Source organism: Schistocerca americana, chromosome 8 (genome assembly GCF_021461395.2).
Source record: "Schistocerca americana isolate TAMUIC-IGC-003095 chromosome 8, iqSchAmer2.1, whole genome shotgun sequence".
NCBI lineage: Eukaryota > Metazoa > Arthropoda > Insecta > Orthoptera > Acrididae > Schistocerca > Schistocerca americana.
The window spans coordinates 516,233,140-516,258,425 of record NC_060126.1 but is presented as its reverse complement, the minus strand read 5'-3'; positions in this window follow the sequence as shown (position 1 = coordinate 516,258,425).

Here is a 25,286-nt window from a genome sequence, read left to right as displayed (position 1 = left end):
CAGCTGAATTGGAAAACAAAATAACCACATATGTTGATGGCATTTTAACTGCAGAACCCACTTGGTCTGACCATAACAATACTCTTCAAGCTTTACTTCAGAAATTTCGTCAGCAAGGCCTCGCAGTTAATCTGAGTAAATCCCACTTTGATCAAGCTTGTATTAAATTTTTAGGCCATGTCATTTCTGCTGACGGAATAGCACCCGATCCAAAAAGACTTCAAGCAATTCGAGATATTACGATTCCTACTTCAAAAAAGCAGCTTCATAGCTTCCTAGGACTAATCAACTTTTCTCGTCGTTTCATTCATTATTCTGCACTGGATACCCCAAGATTATATATGAACGAAAAGGCAAAAATACTATCTGGACGTGGAATGAACAAGCTCTTTCCGAATTCAGGAGCCTTAAGCATGCACTCCTAAATACATCGATACTATCGCACCCTGATCCCACCAGGAACTTTTCGATGGCCACTGAAAGTTCCAAAACAGCCCTCAGTGTATACATTTTCTAAGAGATAGAAGAAGATGGCATAATTGTTATCAAAAGCATTGCATTTGCCAGCCGCATTTTGTCCTCTGCAGAACGCAAATATTCCATTACAAAGTTGGAAACCTAATCTGTCGTTTGGGCCTTTGCTAAATTTAGTCACTTTCTGTGTGGAAAACAACCATTGTTTGTACTGACCACTGCACTATTCAGTTTCTGCTTTCCGCAAAATGTTCTCACGACTGCCTTGGACGACGGAAGTTATATTTACAAGAACTCGACTTTACTGTTATCCATATTCCCGGTTCTCTAAACGTGATCGCTGGTGCTTTATCCCGTTCTCATGTCCGAAAGAACAGATACCATCTTCATATATATATAGTTAAGGCTCACCGGCCATTTGACCATCTTATTCTGTGCGGATGCACAAACAGTACCAGAACTCTTACGAGAATCGGCAGTAAAGCAGCGGGTAATGAGTATAATGGGCAGGGGCACTATGAATATAGTGCGGGACAGTAAGTTGCGAATGTGGGTGTCACGGGAGGCGTGCCAGAGATAAGTCCCTGCAGTCGCACTATCCTCTATGTCCTCGGTGGCTCAGATGGATAGAGCGTCTGCCATGTAAGCAGGAGATCCTGGGTTCGAGTCCGGGTCGGGGCACACATTTTCAACTGTCCCTGTTGACTTTGTAGGTAGGCTGTTTACGTTTCTATATTGGTAACGCCACGTAGCACTCTGTATGAAAATCACTGGCTGTGCTGTGTGCAGTCTGTGGCTGGTTGGCATTGTTGTAATATTCGCTATTGTAGCGTTGCGCAGTTGGAGGTGAACCGCCAGCAGTGGTGGAAGTGGGGAGAGAGATGGCGGAGTTTTGAGAGCGGATGATCTGGACATGTGTCCATCAGAGACAGTAAATTTGTAAGACTGGATGTCATGAACTGATATATATATTATGACTTTTGAACACTATTAGGGTAAATATATTGTTTGTTCTCTATCAAAATCTTTCATTTGCTAACTATGCCGATCAGTAGTTAGTGCCTTCAGTAGTTTCGCTGTATTGCAGTATAATCCAGAAAGTAAAACTTGTGAATGAGTTCAACTTGTCGAAAGCGTATTACACAGCGTTCATTTTCCCAGCACCAGCGCCAGGATCCAAAAGTCTACTATCAACAATTGGATATTTATTATACCGTGAGAATATTGTTTCGAATGTAAAACACCCCACAGTTGCACTAATTATGTTTATACTACATCTTGACCATGGTTTCAACTATAACAATATTGTCTTCTTCAGAAGTCATAAGCTTATAAAAATGAAAAACGTGTTAGCCCAGCGACTGCGTCACAATCAATACAATAAAATAACTTCAACAGACTACATAAGGCACCTTATGTCCTCCGCCACTACACTTTGGATGTAGTGACAGAGGTCATACGGTGCCTTATGTAGTTTTACTTACGATCCACACAGGCTTATGTCTGTTGAAGTTATTTTATTGTATTAATTGTGACGCAGTCGCTGGGCTAACACGTTTTTAATTTTTATAAGCTTATGACTTCTGAAGAAGACTATATTATTATAGTTGAAACCATGGTCAAGATGTAGTATAAACATAATTAGTGCAACTAAACTGGTTCAAATGGCTCCGAGCACTATGGGACGTAACTTCTGAGGTCATCAGTCCCCTAGAACTTAGAACTACTTAAACCTAACTAACCTAAGGACATCACACACATCCATGCCCGAGGCAGGATTCGAACCTGCGACCGCAGCGGTCGCGCGGTTCCAGACTGTAGGGCCTAGAACCGCTCGGCCACCCCGGCCGGCAATTAGTGCAACTGTGGGCTGTTTTTCATTCGAAACAATTTCGTAACGGTTGCTGGTATTGCTGCCATGATGAAAATAATGAAACTGTGAGAATATTTTCAAGGTAAAATACAGTGCACCAACATTACCATTTGAAGAAAGTGGAATGGGATTAAGAGATACTGACGCAAAACTCAAAGCATTGCTAGTTCACAATGCCCTTAAAAGATGAAAACTCAGTCCTGCCAGTCAGATAAGAGCACTTCTGAAAGCTGTTCAGCCAAAAAGCCAAATAGCAACCGCCAATTTTGGCAAAATACATTCAAAGTTCAGATTTCTTAGAACTGCATAGCCGAGAACAGTTACGTAACCCAAGAAGATAAAATGACCAGTGCAAAGAGATGGTACCATCACTTTAGAAAACATTCACGTCCTAACAGAATGGAAAATAAATACCCTCATGTCAATTGGCATAGGCTGTAGAAGGACATGCACAATAAACAGCTTACGTCAAATGTCAGGACAGAATGGTACAAAGTTGTCAATGAAATGATTCCAGTGTCCACAAAGCTATAATCTATTCATCTTGCGGATAGTGGATAGTGGACAGTGGATCAAACTTGTTTCTTAGCGCTGAAATTGAAATTATTGGACAATATTAAGTACAATAAATAATTAAACTATACAATATTACGGGTTTAAGTTTGTAAGGTCTTGACATTGGCTGAGAAACTGTTAAACTGAGCGCTCTTCATTGTGCAACAAATATTATTTAACACTGTAAATTAAATTTTAGGCAATGGACAATATTACACACAATAATTAATATACAAAATCTTACTGTATTAAGATTATTCCTCACAATCGTCTTCTAACCAAACTGCGTGTCTATGGAATGTCGCCTCAGTTGTGCGACTGGATTCGTGATTAATGTTGTGGATAGAGCCAACCAGAGGCTGCGATTCGTTGGCAGAACACTTAGAAGGTGCAGCAGGTCTACTAAAGAGACTGCTTACACCACGCTTGTCCGCCCTATTCTGGAGTATTGCTGTGCGGTGTGGGATCCGCATCAGGTGGGACTGACGGATGACATCGAAAAAGTACAAAGAAGGGCAGCTCGTTTTGTATCATCGCGAAGTAGGGGAGGTAGTGCCACAGACATGATACGTGAATTGGAGTGGCAATTATTAAAACAAAGGCGTTTTTAGTTGCGACAGGTTCTTCTTTTGAAATTTCAATTACGAGTTTTCTCCTCCGATTGCGAAAACATTCTGTTGGCACCCACCTGCAAAGGGAGAAATGCTCATCACGATAAAATAAGAGAAATAAGGGCTCGCACAGAAAAATTTAAGTGCTCGTTTTTCCTGTTCGCCGTTCGTGAGTGGAACGGTAGAGAGACAGCTTGAAGGTGGTTCATTGAACCCTCTGTCAGTTACTTTACTGTGAATAGCAGAGTAATCATGTGGATGTAGAATTAGAAATGGTCATGATGCCACAGTTTATGAGGTCGTGACGTTGGTTGAGAACTGTCTAGAGAAGCACTAGAAACGTACGTTGTGCGACAAACGTGTTTTACATCGTAAATTACATTTTATACTATGGGCAATATTAAACACAATACTCGCTTAAAATACAGACTGCAGTATTACAAGCTAGATTGTTGAAATTTGTGGCGTAAGCTAGGTAAAAATAGGAAATTCTATTGTGTTTTAATTTGTGTGTGGCAGTATATGACATTGTAGCTGTTTTGTGCGTATGTGTCTGTTTGACTGCATCACATGAACCTTAAAGGAGGGGATGTGCACAGCTGTAACTGATCATTTAGAACCAGCTGGGTATTTTGATACACATGTTTGTTTACTTCAAGTGCTTCTAACAGGCTTGATTTTCTTCCTTTGTTGGCTATATGTAGTGTTGTATGACTTAGTATCTGTATCCTTCCTTCAGCATATGTTCGGCACAAGTGGAATCTGAGTTAAGTAATCCGCAGCTGCGTTAGTTTTCAATCAGCCTAATTGTTATGGCCCTGTCTGTTTTACCAATACACAGTTTGTCGGAGTCATTGCAAGTGATTGTATAAAGATCACTGTTACTTAATAAATCTGTTTTGTACTTGCTGTTGAATAGGATATGAGACGTAGTGCCTCTTACACAAAATGAAGTTCTGTAATTGGAGGCGTTGAGGCTTTTGGATAATTTGTCGGACAGCATTCCTAAATCTGAGATGGTACACCAGTTGGTGCTAGATATGACTGTTGCTGCAGTGGGGGCATACACATAGCACAATATTTTTCTTCTTTAGTTTTGTGCATAATGTTGTCAGTTAATTCAGGGATATAGCCATTGCTTGATTCAAAACATTTAAAGGTGTCTAATTCTATTTGAAAATTCTGTTTTGACATTGGTACGAATGTAAGAAGATGTACTGTGGAATAGAAGGCAGCCTGTTTCTGTGATATTGGGTGTTGTGAACATAAGGGTATTACCGAGTCTGTTGTGGTGGGTTTTCTGTAACATTTGAAAGTTTGTGTTTGTAATGGTAAGTATGTTGAGGTCTAAGAGTTAATGAACTTTTCACCAGTCTCCATAGTGAACTGTATGTTTTTGTCTCATGAGTTCAAATTTTCTAGGAATATGTTCAATTGTCTTTTGGTACCAGTTCACAGACATAGTACATCATCTGCATATCTCTACCAATATTTGATATTATCATTGAGAGGCTCATTATGCAGGAACTGTTTTTCTAAATGGTCCATGACGATTTCTGCTAAAAGATGACTGAAGAGATACCCCATTGCCAAACAGTCTAGCTGTTTCTATAGTATACCTTCAAACTGAAATTTTTTTTGTAAGCGTGTCTCTGGGTGGCCAGTTTTATGTCTTCTATTTGTACAGGGTTGACACTCGCTCTGTATAGTGTTTTTGTCAAAATATCGAGGCAGTCTTTGACTAATATGTTCGTAAATAAGGTGTTAACATAAAAAATACTAGTTTTATCTATGTGGTATAGGGAGGTCATTAATTTTGTTAACAAGGTCCATAGAATTTAGAATTCCAAACTTAGATTTAAGTTTTGTCTTGGTTTTGATACAGGAATTCGTAGTATGATACGGTGGCACAAGAGGTCGTAAAGGTTAACATTCCTTGTGTAGTTTAGCGAGTCCATACAGTTTAGGAACTGTTGGATCCATGTTGATCAAATACTTAGCTTCATATTCAGGTATTATGATTTTACAGATCTTGGCTAAGTTTTTAATTTCCTCATTGTATGTTTTGGTGAGATTCTTGGTGAGGATATAATAGGAATTGGGCGTGAGGAGTTGTTTCACTTTCTCAACATAATCACTTTTGTCCATGAGAACCAAAGCACTACTTTTATCTGCTTTTGTGAGAATGTTGTTATTTTGAGTAATTTCCTTCTTTAGGTTCTTCAGTGTGTTCTAGTCTATAGATTGTGATGTAGGACTGTCCAACTCAAGCCAATTTTGTATATCACGACTTACCATGTGTTTGGTTGCAATGTCTTTGTTTACACTGTGTTCTATGTGAACTTTTAATATGTCTAATGGTTTTCAGAAGGCCTATGAGAAGGAGCATATTTGAAACCTTTCACTAGCATTTCCATTTCCTTCGTGGAAATGGTCGTTCTGAGAAGTTTTGTTTAGGTTTTGTGGTTATGGCTGCACCACGATAGCATAGTCTGTTTATTTTGTGTTTTTGACATAATTACATATCTTGGATTATGTTACACACTTGTTCATGTATTTCGCTATCAAAAATGTCGGCCAAATGGGTGTAGAATATGTGTGATTCGCATGTATATCACTTTAAGTTGTGTACTAATATTATGTTTGATGCTGTACTACCTTTTAATTTCTTCTTTACCCATGTAGAAACCGCAGCCTTAATTACTTTTTCCACTGCAGCTGACGTACTTCTTGACTTTCACACGTATTTCGATGTAATGTTTATTTTTTGACATGCATTATTGAACCAAACGTGTTGTATTGCCCTCACTTTTTCCTTTCCCAGATTCCTTCTTGTCTCTTCCAGCCATCCCGTGGAGTATTTAATCTGGAAATGGAATTGAAAATTTTGTTGCTTAGCCTAATGTCATTCATTCCTGAATATGCCCGTAAAACTTTAATCTCCTCTCCCTTATTGCGTCTGTGATTGTTTCCATATCTCTGTATAAATCTTCATTTCTTTGTTCGTCCAGTTATCTTTGTTCTTTTGTGGTCTTAAAATTTTTCCACGTATGTTTTTCCTTTCCTTCTTTTTAGGTTCTTTTTGTTGTCCTCTTGTATTCAGTGCAAGGCATTCAGATACATGTAGTACTTCTGGTTTCATTACTTTAGTGTATTGTCTAATTTTTGGGTAGAACGATGCTTATCTTTCATTATATCGGGTTTGGTCGGTTAGTATGGTAATTTCATTTTCCTAAATTTATTTCTATTATTATTATTATTATTATTATTATTATTGTTTTATTAGGAACAGCTGGATCCTACACCACGCAGTGCTTTATGATCCCATTTTCTAAGTCTCCATGAAGCTCTCATCTTCTCTCCGTTGCTTCTCTTTCTTTCTTCAGGCCATTTTATTCGTATTTTCTTCGCAACTTCGCCCTACTAGTGCACCTCCCAGCCGGCAATATCATGTCTGTACTCAAGCATAAGACTTCTGAAGAATTTGCTCGGCATTTTTCTAGATCTTTTTTGCACATGTTGGACCCTGAGTATTGTTCTCACTCGTTCCGTGTGTGTTAAAATTTTGTGGGGAAGTCTTGTTGGTGAGAATATGTATAAAATGTTATATTGTTTTCCGGATGTCTGCTGCGAGGATGGATCATTTTTCGCTGTTTTTCCGAATTTTAGTCTGTCGCCATCTTCCGTTCTGTTTGGGCTGAGGAAGTTTCTCATAATTTTGAGGTCGCCTTTATGCGAAGTGGGAGGATTTCGCCGACGTACAGGGCCTCTGGCTTGATCTTTATGCATGTCGAAATACATTTATTGCCGTAGAAGTGTTTTCTTCGGATGGGACTCTTAAGCTCCTGTGGATGAATTCCCTGTGCTATTTTTCCTGACCCATTACGTTTTAGTACCTCGCCTAGGTACTTCAAACACAGAACTTTCTGGGTTCGAGCATATTTCATGGATAATTTTGGATATCGAATTTTGAGCGCATTTAATTAAGATTTTTGGCACTAAATTTGTTAGCCAAATTTTTCAGCCCGTTCTTTGAGGGTTTCTATCTGTTTGAGTGCAGTGCATCGTTTGCTAATATGGTTAAGTCAGTCCCTACAAGGGATAGGCATACAAGTTTGATACCAATTTCCTGTAGTCCTAGTTATGTGGGTTTTTAGTAGTTTAAAAAATTCAATTTTTCTTCGCTCTTGGATGACTTTGTCCAGAAAAATGTTAAAGAGGAGTAGAGACAGATCGTTACCCTGCTGGACAGCGATCTTGATCAGGAAGGGTTCAGATGTTTCACCTGTGAGTTTTCACCTTAGAACTTGTGTCGGTGAGTGTATGTCCGATTATGTTCAGACCTTTCGGATCAAGTACTTTTTCTTCGAGGATGAAAAAGAGATACTGCCTGTAGACAGAATCTTACACTATAACGTTAATATCGTTATTATATGTGTTCCATTAGTATATCAATTTATATCAGTACCGGTATCAAATATTATTATTATTATTTCTCTTTCCTGTCTCAGACGTTATGTCTGGTTAAAAATGGAAAGTGACACGGACCTTGATCAAGCGTGACTTGCTTTTAACTGTACGGTATATGTTACGTTGCATTTAGGAACTTTCTGGTAATTGAAAATGTATTAATAATTACAGATATGTGTAGTTGTATATATACGTTTGGATGTAGCTGTATTGCGTTGATGTACTGGTGGATATTTTATGGTATGACTCCTGTAGTTGATAGTATAATTGGTATGATGTCAACTTTATCCTGATGCCACATGCCTTTGACTTCCTCAGCCAGTTGGACGTATTTTTCAATTTTTTCTCCTGTTTTCTTCTGTATATTTGTTACATTGGGTATGGATATTTCGATTAGTTGTGTTAATTTCTTCTTTTTATTGGTGAGTATGATGTCAGGTTTGTTATGTGGTGTTGTTTTATCTGTTATAATGGTTCTGTTCCAGTATAATTTGTATTCATCATTCTCCAGTACATTTTGTGGTGCATACTTGTATGTGGGAACGTGTTGTTTTATTAGTTTATGTTGTATGGCAAGTTGTTCATGTATTATTTTTGATGCATTGTCATGTCTTCTGGGGTATTCTGTATTTGCTAGTATTGTACATCCGCTTGTGATGTGATCTACTGTTTCTATTTGTTGTTTGCAAAGTCTGCATTTATCTGTTGTGGTATTGGGATCTTTAATAATATGCTTGCTGTAATATTTGGTGTTTATTGTTTGATCCTGTATTGCAATCACGGTCTCACTGTATATATTACCTTTTCTTAGCCATGTGTTGGATGCGTCTTGATCGATGTGTCGCTGTTTTAGATGATACGGGTGCTTGCCGTGTAGTGTTTTCTTTTTCCAATTTACTTTCTTCGTATCTGTTGATGTTATGTGATCTAAAGGGTTGTAGAAGTGGTTATGAAATTGCAATGGTGTAGCCGATGTATTTATATGAGTGATTGCTTTGTGTATTTTGCTAGTTTCTGCTCATTCTAGAAAAAATTTTCTTAAATTGTCTACCTGTCCATAATGTAGGTTTTTTATGTCGATAAATCCTAGATATTTATAGGCATCTGTTTTTTCCATCGCTTCTATGCAGTCGCTGTGGTTATCCAATATGTAATCTTCCTGTTTAGTGTGTTTTCCCTTGACTATGCTATTTTTCTTACATTTGTCTGTTCCAAAAGCCATATTTATATCATTGCTGAATACTTCTGTTATCTTTAGTAATTGGTTGTTGATTTGTTGCTGCCAGTAGTTTTAGATCATCCATGTGTAGCAAATTTGTGATTTTGTGTTGGTATGTTCCAGTAATATTGTATCCATAATTTGTATTATTTAGCATGTTGGATAATGGGTTCAGAGCAAGACAGAACCAGAAAGGACTTAATGAGTCTCCTTGGTATATTCCACGCTTAATCTGTATTGGCTGTGATGTGATATTATTTGAATTTGTTTGGATATGAAGTGTGGTTTTCCAATTTTTCATTACTATGTTTAGGAACTGTATCAATTTAGGATCTACTTTGTATATTTCCAATATTTGTAGTAACCATGAGTGGGGTACACTATCGAAAGCTTTTCGGTAATCAATGTATGCGTAGTGCAGCGACCTTCGTTTAGTTTTAGCTTGATATTATTATTATTATTATTATTATTACTATCTGAAGGATAGACAGACGTGGAAGAAAGGCACAGTATCTGTACTCACATGTGACGTGAGACACCTATTTACCACATTCTGAGTACGTGCCTGGGGCTATTTTATTCTTCCCTGAAGTACTTATCTACACACTGGTTGATTTGTACCGCCCCAGCGCTTCCACGAACCCGACAGCCAGAAGCGCACATCCTTCGGCTGACTGCGCCAATACTCCCGCGTTTTCTCTGAAAACAGCGTCCGTATTTTGGCAGCCGCGCGCCGCGTACCTGCTCACTCTCCATCCGCCTGCCCGCTCACAGGTTGTTTGTCGCGACGGCCTCCAGAGCGCAGCTCTGCAGTGGGAGCAATAACAAATGACTGACGGCGCAGCGCCTCCCGTAAACAACACCGGCTAACTCCGTGCCTTGCCGTATGTTTTTATTTTTTTCTTCTTCGTTTTTTTTCTCCCCCACCTCCCTCCTTATCCGCCTCCGCTCTAGAATACTTGGTATCAAAGGCTAAGAGGTGCCTCACACGGGAAGGTGTGTTTATGAGTGCCGTGGCACGGCGATGCCGTCTCAAATTATTTTTAGATGGCCTACCGAATAAGCTCACGCCGCTGATGTATCGCCTCTTTGATGCCGGCGTTTTATCTGTGAACTGCTTTGAAATGCGTCTGCGCTTGTGGCGTGCAGGGTACGAAGCAGCTTGGCGTGATATGGAATACTTTTTTTTTTAATAAAAAAGGTAAGCCTTGGAAAGGCAGTCTGCATTATATCGTGACAAATACCTGTGGGCTGGTGTCAGACGATGTACGTCAGAGGTATTCACACAGGTTTATTTCCAGTCTTCACATGACAGTTGTCAGATACGGTTCGACACAAAAAGTGTCAGTCGTTCTCCTTCTGTTTGTTTCAAAGCAGCGAGAATTTACTCATCTGCCAGCAGCCTCATTAGTTACCAAGTTTGCCATTACAAGACGGTGCAAAATATCACCAAGAATTTTAGCTAATGGTAGTGTCATTTTCTTTCGTTTACTTATTCAACTGCGTTCGACGAAAGAGACGTTCATTCATTCAAGAACATGTAAAATGATCTCTGCTTCCCAGTTTAGATTGACGCTAGGTCCATATATCATGCTTCTTTTGTGACTGCGATTCCCTGCAGCTCAAGGGGAAATGATCTGATTTATGGTTCGAAGCGCAGCTCCTTTAACTACGACAAATAAAGCCTCGAAATCCTAGCGTTTTACATCGAGGCGCCACGACGCCATGTCCACCGGACGTGTAACTTAGTTTAATGAATTTTCGAATTGGTTTGTTCAGTAATCTGGATAATAGAATAAGTGTATGAATTTTGCTGTTGTGTGTTGTAACAACGTAATTTACTGTGTATGGAGTTTCTTTATTTGTAGAGTTGTATTGAGGTTCTCATAAGATGACGGTTTCTGAGGGAGTGGAATATTTCTGAGGAACTTGCGTTTAAAGAAAGACTGCAGGTTCCCACGCACGTGAGTTTGTGCTTCTAAGATTAGTCGTCAAATGTATAAGACTTGTGGTTATAATGTAAGGGACGAGACTGAGATTAGACGCCATTACGGTCGCAGCACAAGATCGAACTGGTGAAAGATGGGAAACAAAATTGGCCGTCTCCTTTTCAGAGGAACCGTTCTCCTCAATCAATTTAGGGAAACCACGCAAAACCTAGCTCACTATGGTTGGACATGGATCTGAACTCCACTCCTCCTGAATGCCAGTCCTGTGCTGTAAGCGTTGCACCACCTAACTTGAAATGGCTAAAATAATTTTTCTGTTTAACTATAACTTTCACACTGTTGCTTCTGATATATTATTTTTGAAACTTAAACACAATAGTAAAATTTCAATACTGGGGTTCGACCACTTTACGAAAAACATGGATGTCAATATGTTGCCTGGATCGGAGAAGTCACCACAGAAACATCGCTCTAGTAAGTCCCCCAGGCCTACGTTCCTGGTCCGCTGTCTTTCTCCCTGTATATCAATGATATTCCACCTGCGTTACGTTAGCATAAATGTCACGCTGTTACTTGTATGCTGACGTCATATAGCTCAGAGGTTGTTTAATGACGCACGGATCTGTAGCGCTGATATACTAAAGAATCTCTGATCAGGAATATGTACTCACTTTTTTAAAATTTTTGTTTACTTTATACAATGTGTCAAGACAAAGTCCAACAGAAAGTTTAGTTCACGTACGTACTTCTTCGTTTCCGGGAAAGTTTCCAGTCAAGGTCTCTGCTACTTGTCACGCCTTCTAAAATTTTGTGCCCAGTATTGGGCGACGTCAGTATACAGAGGGGTCCAAAAAAGTGTAGTTCAAAGTCCAACTTAAAGATATCACTGTAGGTGTTCTAAATGGTCACCATTAACATCCACACACAAACGATGCCGCCGAACTGCAGCACGAACTACTGACTGCAACGTGTTCATTTGGATATTTGCACACGAATGTACGATGCATTCTCCAAGTTCATCCAATGTGCGTGGCTTTTGTCGATAAACGACGTCCTTTAGTGTTCCCCACAGGTAAAAGTCCAGAGGAGTCAGGTCTGGGGAACGTGGTGGATACTCCACAGCACCTCTACGGCCTATCCATCTTCCTGGTAGATTTTCGTCGAGATACGCCCTAACCCGATTCTGGTAGTGGGCTGGGACACCATCTTGTTGAAAGTAAACTCTTCCGTCTCTATACAAGTCTCGGATGGCAGGTAAAATGGATGTCTGAAGCTTCTGAAGGTACACCTCACCGGTAACTGTGACGTCAAAGAAGAATGGCCCAATCAAGCCCCGGTAAGACAACCCACACCACACATTTTCTCCTGGCAAATTCACGGCTTTGTCTACATGGACGTTCGGATGCAATTGTGGCGATTTACTGTACCATTGAGTTTGAACTGTGCCTCATCACACCACACAATCATCTCTGCAAACTCTTCATCGTTGCGCACTATGTTAGTAAACCACTCGCAGTACTCCATTCTACGATCTGGGTCGTCCTCGTTCATTGCGTGTAGCAATCGAGGGATGTAGCACTTCCACTTTGCTGTCTTCAAAATTCGCCGAACACTTGAGCGACTCACTCCAGTTTCACGGGCACACTGTCCCACAGACTTCTGTGGTGAGCGAGTGAATTGTTGCAACACACGACGGGAGTTAGCTGGACTTGTTACTGTTACAGGTCGTCCATATCGTTGTTTATGTACATTTTTAACACAGCCTTCGGCTTCAAATTTGTATCGAATGCGACGAACCGTTAAACTTGTCGGTGGCTCTGTTTGATACTGATTTCGCCATTGCCGTTTAACCTCATTAATGTTTTCGTGCTTAAAATACCACTTCAAAACTGACTTCCTTTCATCGAATGTAAGCCTTGCGCCAGCCATGTTTACTCCAGTAACTAGGTGCAACTAAGAACAAAACACTGACTATCTAGCGACTGTCATCTGACAAAACAAAACAACGCAATACAACGCTTGTGTGGCGATTGCCGGAACTAGAAACTATTACGCTACCAAAGATGAGACAACTCCGTCAATTATATTGCCAGTTATGGACTTTTAAACAGTGGATACATTTTTTTGGACCCCTCTGTATAATCGCCGTGTCTCTGAATGTCTTTTTTTTTAATGTTGGTTGTAAACAATAAGATAAGAAGAAGGGAGAAAGGGCGATTTTAATGACGAGAGGAGGAATTATAATCTGAAAAGCCTGTGTTGTTGGCGCATCCTTAAGACGATGATGCCGTGGATAAGTAGCTAAAAGTTTTTGCGCCAGAATTGTCCCTGCAATAAAATGACGTTCAAAAAATGACATCGGACGACGTATTCTGGCTACTGAATGAAGATAGGTTCGTTTTTGGAAGGTGCAATAAGTACTTAAGGCTGCGACAATGGCGGTCGATCCATTGCATCATCGTTTTAAGACTAGCGACAACAAATATTTGATCCAAGACTTTAAAAAAAACAGATGAGGACAAGGGCTAAATTAAATAATAAGAAGTGATTAAAGCAAATATTCACAACAATATAATTTAACTCAATCAATATATTAGTACAGAACACCACTTTTAGTCCATCCGTTCAGGAGGAAGGCTAGAAAACAAAACAGTAAAAGACGATACTAAGACACCGGCATTTGTCCTTTTTAAAACAAACCAAGACTGAAAATACAGTCTGTATCTTGTAGTTCTGGAAGCTGTGAAGATAAAGTTAAATGTTGTATTTCTAGCCAAAGATCTTCGGAGGTGCATTTGTAAGGACTGATAGGACACTGTAACGTGCGCGCCATCCCCTGCAGGTCACCACACTCACAGAAAATGTCGCTGTTACCTTGTAGCCCCCCACCCTGATGGGTTTGCCTTACTGGTGCCACACTTGTTCGTAGTCTGTTGAGGGTCCTCCTCCAAGGCTACCCTTCTAGTTGGCTGCCTGTTGGCTCAGTTTCTTGGGGTGGATGTATTCCGGGAGGTTCTGTGTCCACACTGTTCATCTACGTGTATACTCTGAAAACCACCGTGAGGTGCATGGGTGGGGGTACGTCCCACTGTACCGGATATTAGGCTTTCTCCCTGATCCATTCACGTGTAGAGCGCAGGAAGAATGAGTGTCTGAATGCGTGTGTGCATGCAGTAATTGTTCTGATCTTATCCTCACGATTCCTCTGTGAGCCATACACGCGGGGTTTAGTATATTCCTAAAGTAATCATTTAAAGCCGGTTCTTGAAAGTTTGTTAACAGACTTTATCGGGATAGTTTACGTCTGTCTTGAGTTTTCCAGTTCAGTTCCTTCAGTATCTCTGTGACACTCTCCCACGGATTAAACAAATCTGTGACCATTCGCGCTGCCCTTCTCTGTATACGTTCGATATCCCCTGTTAGCCCATAAGGTACGGACCCCACACACTTCAGCAACACTCTTGAATCGGTCGCACGAGTAATTTGTAGGCAATCTGCGTCGTAGATTGATTGCACTTCCTCAAAATGCTATCAATAAACCAAAGTCTATCACCTGCTTTACGCACAACTGAGCTACTTGAACATTCCATTTCATATCCCTACAAGTTGTTACACCCAGGTATTTTTATGAGTTGGTTAATTCCAGCAGTGACTCACTGGTATTACAGTCATAGAATATTGCGTTTATTCGTTTTGTGAAGCGCAAAATTTTAAATTTCTGAACATTTAAAACAAATTACCAATCTCTACATCACTCTGAAATCGTATCAAGATCTATAAATTTAAATGCCGTGTGGCCAGGGCCTCCCGTCGGGTAGACTGTTTGCCGGGTGCAAGTCTTTCGAATTGACGCCACTTCGGCGAGTTGCTCTTCGATGGGGATGAAATGATGATGATTAGGATAACACAACACCCAGTTCCTGAGCGGAGAAAATCACCGACCCAGTCGGGAATCGAACCCGCGCCCTTAGGATTGACATTCTGTTGCGCTGACAACGCAGCTACCAGGGGCGGACGTATCAAGATCTGACTGAATATTTATGCAGCTTCTTTCAAAAAGTACTTCGTTATAGATAACTCCATCATCTGCAGAACGCCCGATTTTCCTATTAATATTGTCTGCAAGGTCATTAATATACAACATGAATATCAAGGGTCCCAACACACTTCCCTGAGCACACCGGAAGTTACTTGTACATCTGACGGTAATTCTTCTTCCAAGATAACATATTGCGTCCTCCCTACCAAAAGGTCCAGACAGAAATTTCACTTGATACACCGTGCTTTTGACAATCAATAAGCGTAGGCGTGGTACGGAGTCAAAAGCTTTTCGTAAATCAAGAAATACAGAATGTACATGATTGCCTTATTCCAAAGCTTTCAGTACATCATGTGAGAAAAGTGCGAGCTGGGCTTCACATGCTCGACGTTTTTTCGAAATTCATGTTGGTTGGCATTGAGGAGGACATTCTCTTCAAGTTACGTCATTAAGTTTGAGCTCAGAATATGTTTTAAGATTCTACAACAAATCGACGTCAAGGATATTGGACGGCAGTTCTGTGGATCACTTCCATTACCCTTCTTGTAGACGGGTGTGGCCTGTGTCCTTTTCAAGAACTGGGCACGGGTTTTTGTTCGAGGAATCTATATATATATATATATATATATATATATATATATATATATATATATATATATATATATATGCAGGAGGGACAAACTCAGCCGCAAATTCAGTATAGAATCTGACAGAAATTCCATCAGGCCCGTAGCTTTGTTCAGTTTTTACGATTTCAGCTGTTTCTCAACATCACTGACACTAACAGTCATTCATCTTTACAGGGTTAAATTAGGCAATTCTCCTGTGTTACACCGGAGCCAAGGTAGCCCCTGAAGGCCAGCAACCCATATTACATCACACAGGACGAGCTTGCCTATGCCCAAGGCGTACCAAAAGCACCTTGGTAAACACCGGCTATTTACAAACAAGATAATGGAAACAGACATTCCGAGCAATACTTCCTGCAGGGGCAGCTCGAGCCACGCCTGCAGGAAGTATCACTATGGCAAAACCTGACTGGTGGCGACAGCTATTTAGAGGCTATAACCAACCCCGAGGTTCAGTTCACTCCAGATGCCGACCTCGTATATGGCTCAAATGGCTCTGAGCACTATGCGACTTAACTTCTGAGGTCATCAATCGCCTAGAACTTAGAAGTAATTAAACCTAACTAACCTAAGGACGTCACACACATCCATGCCCGAGGCAGGATTCGAACCTGCGACCGTAGCGGTCGCTCGGCTCCAGACTGCAGCGCCTAGAACCACAAGGCCACTCCGGCCGGCCGACCTCGTATACTTTGACAGTTGAGGATTACGTCTTTGTCTCTGAATTGGACTCTTGCTAGTGTGTGTGTGTGTGTGTGTGTGTGTGTGTGTGTGTGTGTGTGTGTTTTACCATGAACCTTTGTGGAAAATTAGAAGTCAACTTCTGTTTGCCTCAGTTACGGGACTTTTATTGGCATCGTTATTGTTACCTTTCGTTTGTCGTTGATAGTCATCAGCCTTGTGACCTTACATCAATAAAAGTTGTTTGTGAAAAATTGCGAATTGTCCGTCACAACGTCCTGGGTTTTCCTTTGTAGAGGAACATTTGAAAACGGAGTTCAGCGTTTCAGGTTTTGCTTTGCTGCCTTCAATTTCAGTTGCTGTCTCATTCACTAGCGACTGGATACTAACTTAGGTGCAACTAACAGCATTTACATTGAGACATTACTTGACAATATTCTACGGTGGTAGTCGTTGACGGCATCACGCATTGCTCTCTTGACAGCCAAACGCGTTTCATTCAGCATTTTTCTGTCTGTATCCCTACATTTTGTTTTTCACGTATTATGCAATAATCTCTGTTCCTTTAGAAGTTTCTTTACAGTGACTGTTCCCTCCCATTATGAACTTTTCTGCTGGGTACATATCTATCCAGGGGGAGGCCAACTATTCTTTTAATCTAGAGCCAGAGTTCCTCTACGTGCTCTGTAGTGGGACGAAATTAAGCGTCACCCATCCACCAAAGTCAGCCCAGTTTGCAGGTGACTATAAGTTTAATTTAGTTTTTGTTTATGTGTTTTCTTATTATTTGTAATAAATGTGAATTATCTAAAAGTTTGTATTTTTTTATGTGTTTCATGTACGGAGAGGTCGGCGCAACGAACGGGGACAGCATCTTCGTTGCCGCGACCAGAGAGGAAATTGCTGGCCGCTATACGTCGCGGGTCGACAGCCAAGGAGCAACAGAAGATCCTGGAACCGAGTTGTTGCGTCGTGCTTCTAAAAATTAAAAATGAAGTTTTATACTCTTTTTGTACAACAATGACATCATGTAGATCTTAATCTTATTGAAATGTTAGTCACTGTCTGTCAACGCTCAAGTTCACATCTGTATGTGTAGGAAGCTAATAAAAATAGTGTATGCTACTAAAGTTGAAACACGTGTCGTGAAGATTTATTTATGAAGAGTTATGTGAACGGATTAATAATATATTTGACAAGATTATTGATTCAGACAGCGTTGGCCAACACTTTGAATCTAAAAAGTTTATTTAATGTGTGATTCTGATATCGATTAGATCAAGATAACGTGTGTCGATATAATTTCTGAGGAGAAACAAACGAAATTTAAATTCGAAAAAGTTACGAAAACCAATTGGCCCAAGTGATGTAATTCTCTGCACACGACTCAACTGATGTTTTACAGTTTCGTTCAAGAACCATTCTATGACAATTTAAAAAGAATATGAATCATTTTTGAAGTGGGTTGTAACTGACGTAGGTGACGAAGTCTGCACATGGTCATATATCAAACGAAAGCTAATACGTCGTTACACCGCACCGTGGCGACCTTAGAAACAGGACTTGTGTGCAACTAAGGCACACAGGTACGAAACAAAACATCAAGAGTCCTTCGGAAGTCAACGCGAGTTTTCGTGGAGCCTTCACCAGCCAGCGGCGACTTCGTGGGTGTGGGCATCTGACGGAGCCGCAGCCAAGCAGTACGGTCACGCAGTTGTTCCACGAGAAGGCGCATCTGTTGGGCAGCAGCTGAACGCTGCAAACCCCGACAACCTTTTTTCTCCCTAAACTAATAGGCCCAGTACGTCAGCTGCGGGGCGTTCCTCCGGCTGGTATTAGAGGTGTTGCTGAGGGCTTCGCCTGTCTACGGCGGTGCCGGGCGTGGTTGTAGCCAGCGACGTTTCCGGTGTTCGACTCAGCGTCCGGCCGGTTGCGGAAGCGGGGTCGCAGCATCTCAGCGGCTGCATCGACGGCTGTTACATCTGCAGCCCATAGCAGCACACTGATCATCGAGAACTACAAATTACAATATTAGTGTCCGGTGAGTTTGTTTCAAGTTGGAAGTGGAGTGTTGTACATAGGAAGTGTGCTTTTATAGGATTGTTGATTACAAGTCTGCGTGTGTAAATAGTTAATATCTTACAATAATGTCAGGAAGTGAAATGTCAGACGAAGAGCAATCTATGTCCGATAGGAGCATGAGATCCCTTTTTAGGGCGATAGCTAAATTAAAACAATCTAACGGGGATTTCCTAGCTGAATTAAAACAGTCTAACGAAGAATCTACTGCTAGATTAAAAGAGGAATTAAAACAGTCTAACGAAGAATCTATGACTAGATTAAAACAGTCTAATGAGGAATCTACTGCTAGATTGAAACAGGAACTAAAACAGGAATTAAAACAGTCTAACGAGGAATCTACTGCTAGACTTAAAGGGGAGCTAACAAAATCAACAGACAGGTTGCAGGAATATCTTAATGAAACCAGTCGAGAATTAAGTGATAAAATAGAGTCTTCTAAAGTTGAAATGCAGGAAAAATTAGTAGGACTTAGTAATAAGATTGCTGATAATTGTAAAAGGTTAGAAGAACATATCCAGGAATCGCGCGAGGAAAAAGCTCGCATGCGACACGATATTACTGACTTATCCGAGAGACTAGATAGTGTCAATATCTTAGTTGTAAATGAAATACAGAAAAATAACGATATGTTACGAGATGAATTTTCTATGCAAACAGAAACTGTTCGCAGAGAATTATTGAAATCTATTAAAGAGGTCTCTACCAAACCTGTAGAGATTTCTTCAATAGATAATGTAGAATTAGAGACATTAACTCGTCAAGTAGAAAAGGACCATACCGAAATCGAAAACATGAAATCTTTAATTACTGAAATATGCAGTAACCTTGAGACTGCCAAAGATAATAACATTGATGAAGGTACAGAGCGTTCACATCGTGAACACAGTGAAGAATCGATATTAGCTAATCGCGTATCCAATACAGAACTGCGGATACAGGAAATTACTAAACGGTTATCGGAATTAGATAATAACGAGAACATTTCAGGTAGCAGAGGTAATAACATAATCAGAGACAACAGTCGCATCGAATTTGCTAGCTCGGACGACAACAATATGAATAAGGCAGTCACGGCAAGCCAATCCGATGCAACTCCGTCTCTGCCAGCTAAACAAAATCCGACTATTTCTCTCGCAGAATGTCTGGATGACATAACAACAAATTCAAATGTAGCAAGTCGATTTCCTGTATTCAAACCAGGAGGCGAACTGCACCCTATAATCTTTATAAAAGCTTTTGAAACATCATTATCTCCTAAATGGAGTAATGAAAAACGCATTCAATTTGTAATAGGACATTTAGAAGCAGAAGCTGCGGAATGGGCAGTACTGCATAGAAATGAATTCAGGGACTGGGACGATTTTGTTAAGCAGTTTAAACAAAATTATTGGTCAAGAGGAAAGCAACAACACTTAACTTTAGAGTTGTTAGACCCTCCTCCTTATTCTAAACGGTGGAGAGGTTATAGGAATTATTTCAAATGGAATTTAAACCGTGCTCAATTAATTGAAGAACCAATTATTGAAAGTCATCTAATACGAGTCCTAATTAGTAGATTGCCGTATTATGTAAAGGAAAGAAAAATGTTATTCTACGAATTATAGGTGAGCCTTTACTAGCTGCTCTACCTTGGCCACCAGTAAATGAGATCCAACAATGCATCCCAGACGAAAAAGTTTGCGAACAGATTGTAAAAAATGCCGAACGGAGAATTATAAGTTATAATCAACATGCTACAGAATCCTCATTTCAGGTAGGAGATCTTGTATTAGTACGATCTCATCCTAAAAGTTCGAAGATCAATAAGGAATGTAGAAAATTCTTCTTTATCTTTGAAGGTCCATATGTTGTACATAAGATTGTACATCCCAAAGCATTACTTCTTATGGAACCTTCATCAGGTGTAATTAAAGGATTATATAGTGTTGATCAAATGAAACCCTTCATTCCTAAATAAGTTAATAATTAGTATATGCCACACACGGAAGAGCATTCATAGTTTATTCATGTGAAGTTTTTCGTGATAGTTACGTATTATTTAAAGAATGAAACAGAAAGCTTAAACAAGTGTTCTACAATAATCTACTGGTACTTCAAAAAGAGAAAGATAACCAAAAGGGGGATTTATATGGAAGAAATTTTGCTCTTAGGTCAAAAGGAATTTTGCATATTTTAAATTTACTCGGATAGTAGGAACCAAAGGGGATGGTTAATAGTTTTAGGGATCATGGGCGTCCAGAGCTATATGGCTCACGAGAACATAGCAGAGTGCCTTTAATAGAGGTTTGCAATAGTGTTAATATAGAACACACCAAACGGGGCTCTCTCGCTTGTTTCTCATAAATAAATGGCCATTACCCAACAAGGTGTCCGAAGGTAAAGAAAGCCGTGCCGAGATTCTAAAGAGAGTTTTGCTTGATTTCTTCTTGACCTCAGGCATAAATAAGGCATTAGGGAAGAGAATGACGTAAAGTAAATAGTACTATTAGTTATTGTGAGAAACTTATTAGTAATATACATTCTTGAAAAGAATAACTCTTGTAAATAAATGAAACTGAAACTAATCTATCACAATTTGAACGCTCTGTCCTAATGTACAACGTTAAAGAACGTACTAAATTAGTATTTATTAGCAACTATTAACTGAAGAGGAGCAATCTCCCTATATTCGGTTACGAATTACCATAAGAGCACAATTAAGAGTAAATGACAAATAGTCACAACGATATCGTATTAAAAGGATTAAATCTATCTAATAGCAAGGACTCTAGGTTACGTAAAATGTGAGGAAAATGTATTAACAGTTAAATATTGTATATTGAACAGTTTTAATTCCGGTTAAAACCTGACAAACTGAGCTTGTGGGTGGGGTATGTAGTGGGACGAAATTAAGCGTCACCCATCCACCAAAGTCAGCCCAGTTTGCAGGTGACTATAAGTTTAATTTAGTTTTTGTTTATGTGTTTTCTTATTATTTGTAATAAATGTGAATTATCTAAAAGTTTGTATTTTTTTATGTGTTTCATGTACGGAGAGGTCGGCGCAACGAACGGGGACAGCATCTTCGTTGCCGCGACCAGAGAGGAAATTGCTGGCCGCTATACGTCGCGGGTCGACAGCCAAGGAGCAACAGAAGATCCTGGAACCGAGTTGTTGCGTCGTGCTTCTAAAAATTAAAAATGAAGTTTTATACTCTTTTTGTACAACAATGACATCATGTAGATCTTAATCTTATTGAAATGTTAGTCACTGTCTGTCAACGCTCAAGTTCACATCTGTATGTGTAGGAAGCTAATAAAAATAGTGTATGCTACTAAAGTTGAAACACGTGTCGTGAAGATTTATTTATGAAGAGTTATGTGAACGGATTAATAATATATTTGACAAGATTATTGATTCAGACAGCGTTGGCCAACACTTTGAATCTAAAAAGTTTATTTAATGTGTGATTCTGATATCGATTAGATCAAGATAACGTGTGTCGATATAATTTCTGAGGAGAAACAAACGAAATTTAAATTCGAAAAAGTTACGAAAACCAATTGGCCCAAGTGATGTAATTCTCTGCACACGACTCAACTGATGTTTTACAGTTTCGTTCAAGAACCATTCTATGACAATTTAAAAAGAATATGAATCATTTTTGAAGTGGGTTGTAACTGACGTAGGTGACGAAGTCTGCACATGGTCATATATCAAACGAAAGCTAATACGTCGTTACACCGCAGCTCCTACCCAGTACTGAATGTTTTAAGATCCTCATTGAGACACGACGCTACTGATTTTTTATCTGAGTAACTGAACATATATATTTTTCTGTTTGTTTCAGTTTTCCATCATAGGTTGGTAATCATAGCTGCCACAGCCGCGTCATGGCCATTGATACCAGTTTCGATGTGGACGTCCTCAAAGAGGTCAAGTCTATTTTTTGCCATTGGAACACATATCATGAGTGGTGTTGAAAGGTGGCTACACTGAGCCACAGTGCCAGAGATTGCGCCAAAGAGTATTATTCAGCCGCCTCCACTGGCAGTGTTTGGGGAGAACTCGTAGTAGTCAGTGCTTGCTGAGATGTCGTAGTGAAGAGTGCTTGCTGAGATGTGGTACTGAAAAGTTCTTGTTGAGATGTGGTAGTAGGAGTCGGTGTGGAGATATTGTAATGATTAGAGTGCTTTTCATCAATATATATGAAGGTAAAAGAAAAAAAAATTTCCTTTTCTTTTTATTATCTCAATGTTTTAAATAATGCGTCATTACAGGTTCAGTCAACAAAGCATCTGGCTTGTGTTCTTGTATTAGAGTGTAATTCTGGTTTTCTTGCGCAATTATAGGATTTCTATTTTTCTTAATTACTTCAATATAAATGGTATTTGAAATTTCTTGTCTTATTGAAGAAGAGCCTTGCTAGGTGTGTACGTTGAGTCATACTTCCACACACAGAACAGTTATACTTGTGCTTTGGTTTCGCAGGTTTTATAGTTGCTGGGGACTTAATTAATTAATTGTGTTAACAGAAATTTTCTTTCATTCTTTGTTGTTATTCTATGCAGTCAGATTGCGTACAAATACTAGTCAGGGCCAACCGTTTACGAGACACAGCGTAATCGGACATACAGCTACTAAATCAAAAAATTAAAAAATTATTTTCAAATTTAATAATTAAGCCCCCATGCACGTGGCGACCGCTGCTTCGGATCGTCCCTTGGAATTCTTCTGATTGTAAAAATAGTCGACAGTAGTATTGTTGTAGTAATTTGTATTTTAGTAATTGTAGTCTATTTTGCATGTGTAGATTTGGTAATTGTCATTCTTCTAATGGTATTTTTTTTTCAGAATTTAATTTTGTTGTCTTGTATACGCGTTTGACAATTTAGTGCAATTGTTTCAATGGTTCGTTAATCGTGTTTGAGGGAAACATTTCGTGTGAATGGTATTGTTGGAGATAAGGAGTCATTGTGTGTAATTTTCGTACAGTGACGAGTTTTGTATATTTTGTAAATGATTACGCGATCAATGAAAAAGGCAAAAATGATGAATAGTGAGAATGACGAAATCGTTAACATGGCGAACTCGCCAACACAGGAGAACAGTGTGATGAATAATGAAGTGGAAAACAATTTAATAAGTCGAGAAAATAGTCCAGAACCATTTCAAAATTTTTCTCAATCAGAAAATTCACAGAATACGAGATTAACGATAGAAGATTCTGGAATAGTATCGAACACAGATAGCTTTACAGCTATGACGAAGGAAACCGGTTTTGTTAGGGGCGAAAAGAATTTCGAACAAGTTAATATGGAGCAGCTGATGAGTGCGATATTAAATTTGGGATCTCGGTTAGACTCACAAATGGGAACAATTGAGCATTTGCGATCTGAATTAAAAACAGAGATGGGAACTTTGAGATCTGAAATTAAAACAGAAATGGGAACAATGGAAACATGGTTAGACTCACAAATAGAAACAATTACAACTGAGATGGGAACAATGGAAACACGGTTAGACTCATTGGGATCACAGTTAGGATCTGAATTAAAAACAGAGATAGGGACAATTAAAACTGAGATGGGAACAATGGAAACACGGTTAGACTCACGAATAGGGACATGTTTCAAAAACATGAAAGATGAATTAAAGAAAGAAATCAGAGAAGAAGTACAACCGATTTTGAATGCTCACAATAATAGATTAATTGCAGTAGAGATTAGACAAAGGGAACAGGATAGAGAACAGGAAGAAAGAGATCGAGTGATAGTACAGAAATTTTCAGAGTTAAATTTACAATGTGCAATCGAGGAGTCCGTATCAAATGACAGATTAAATAACATAACACAACAATGTGAACAGTTAACTACTAAATGTGACAACACCGAAACCCGAGTCGCGACATTTACAGAAGACGTAAATAAACAGAAAGAACAATTAAGTGACTCATCGGAAAGGGTTGAGGATATCTCAGATAAATTGACAAGTGTTAGTTTAGCAGAAGGGTTTGAAGAAAATAATTTGTTTCATGTACAGGATGCAACAAGAGAGCGCCAGGCGCGTGAATTTAACAATAATCGTCATTGTGACTGGGACAGACGCGGTAGGTCTTTGTCGCTACGAGGCGAGAACTTTGACTATAAACACTTTTTGACTGTTCGGAAATTTAAGATCTTTCGCAATTCTAAGAATGACATACATCCATGTGCACGGTTAGATCAATTTACGTACGCACTTCCACCAAATTGGCCACTAAGTCACAAACTAGAAATTATGTGCGGCTATTAATGTCCTCGGGGGATTCACTACACTAAGTGAATATGTGCCGTAGCGAGCATAGGACCCCGAGCTGTAGTGGTGCTATTTCCCTTTTAGTTTTCTGCACCGCTGCCTACTCTTTTACTATTCTTTGCATCTGTCAAAACAACTCTTCGACTATCAATCTATCTAGAGAGTAAGTAAACTATAACCGGATATTACTATTTACCCAAAAGTGACTTCGGAAATTACCGTTTGGACTATATTTTCTGCAGCATTCATTCGTAGCTTAAACGAAATTTTACCTGTTTATCTTCGTGACAATATTACTTCATATGTTGCCGATATTCTTATTGCTAAACATTCTTGGAGTGAGCACAACAAAATTTTGGATTCATTATTACGTATTTTTGCAAGAGTTGGCATTACAGTGAACTTGGAAAAATCTGAATTTGGTCGTT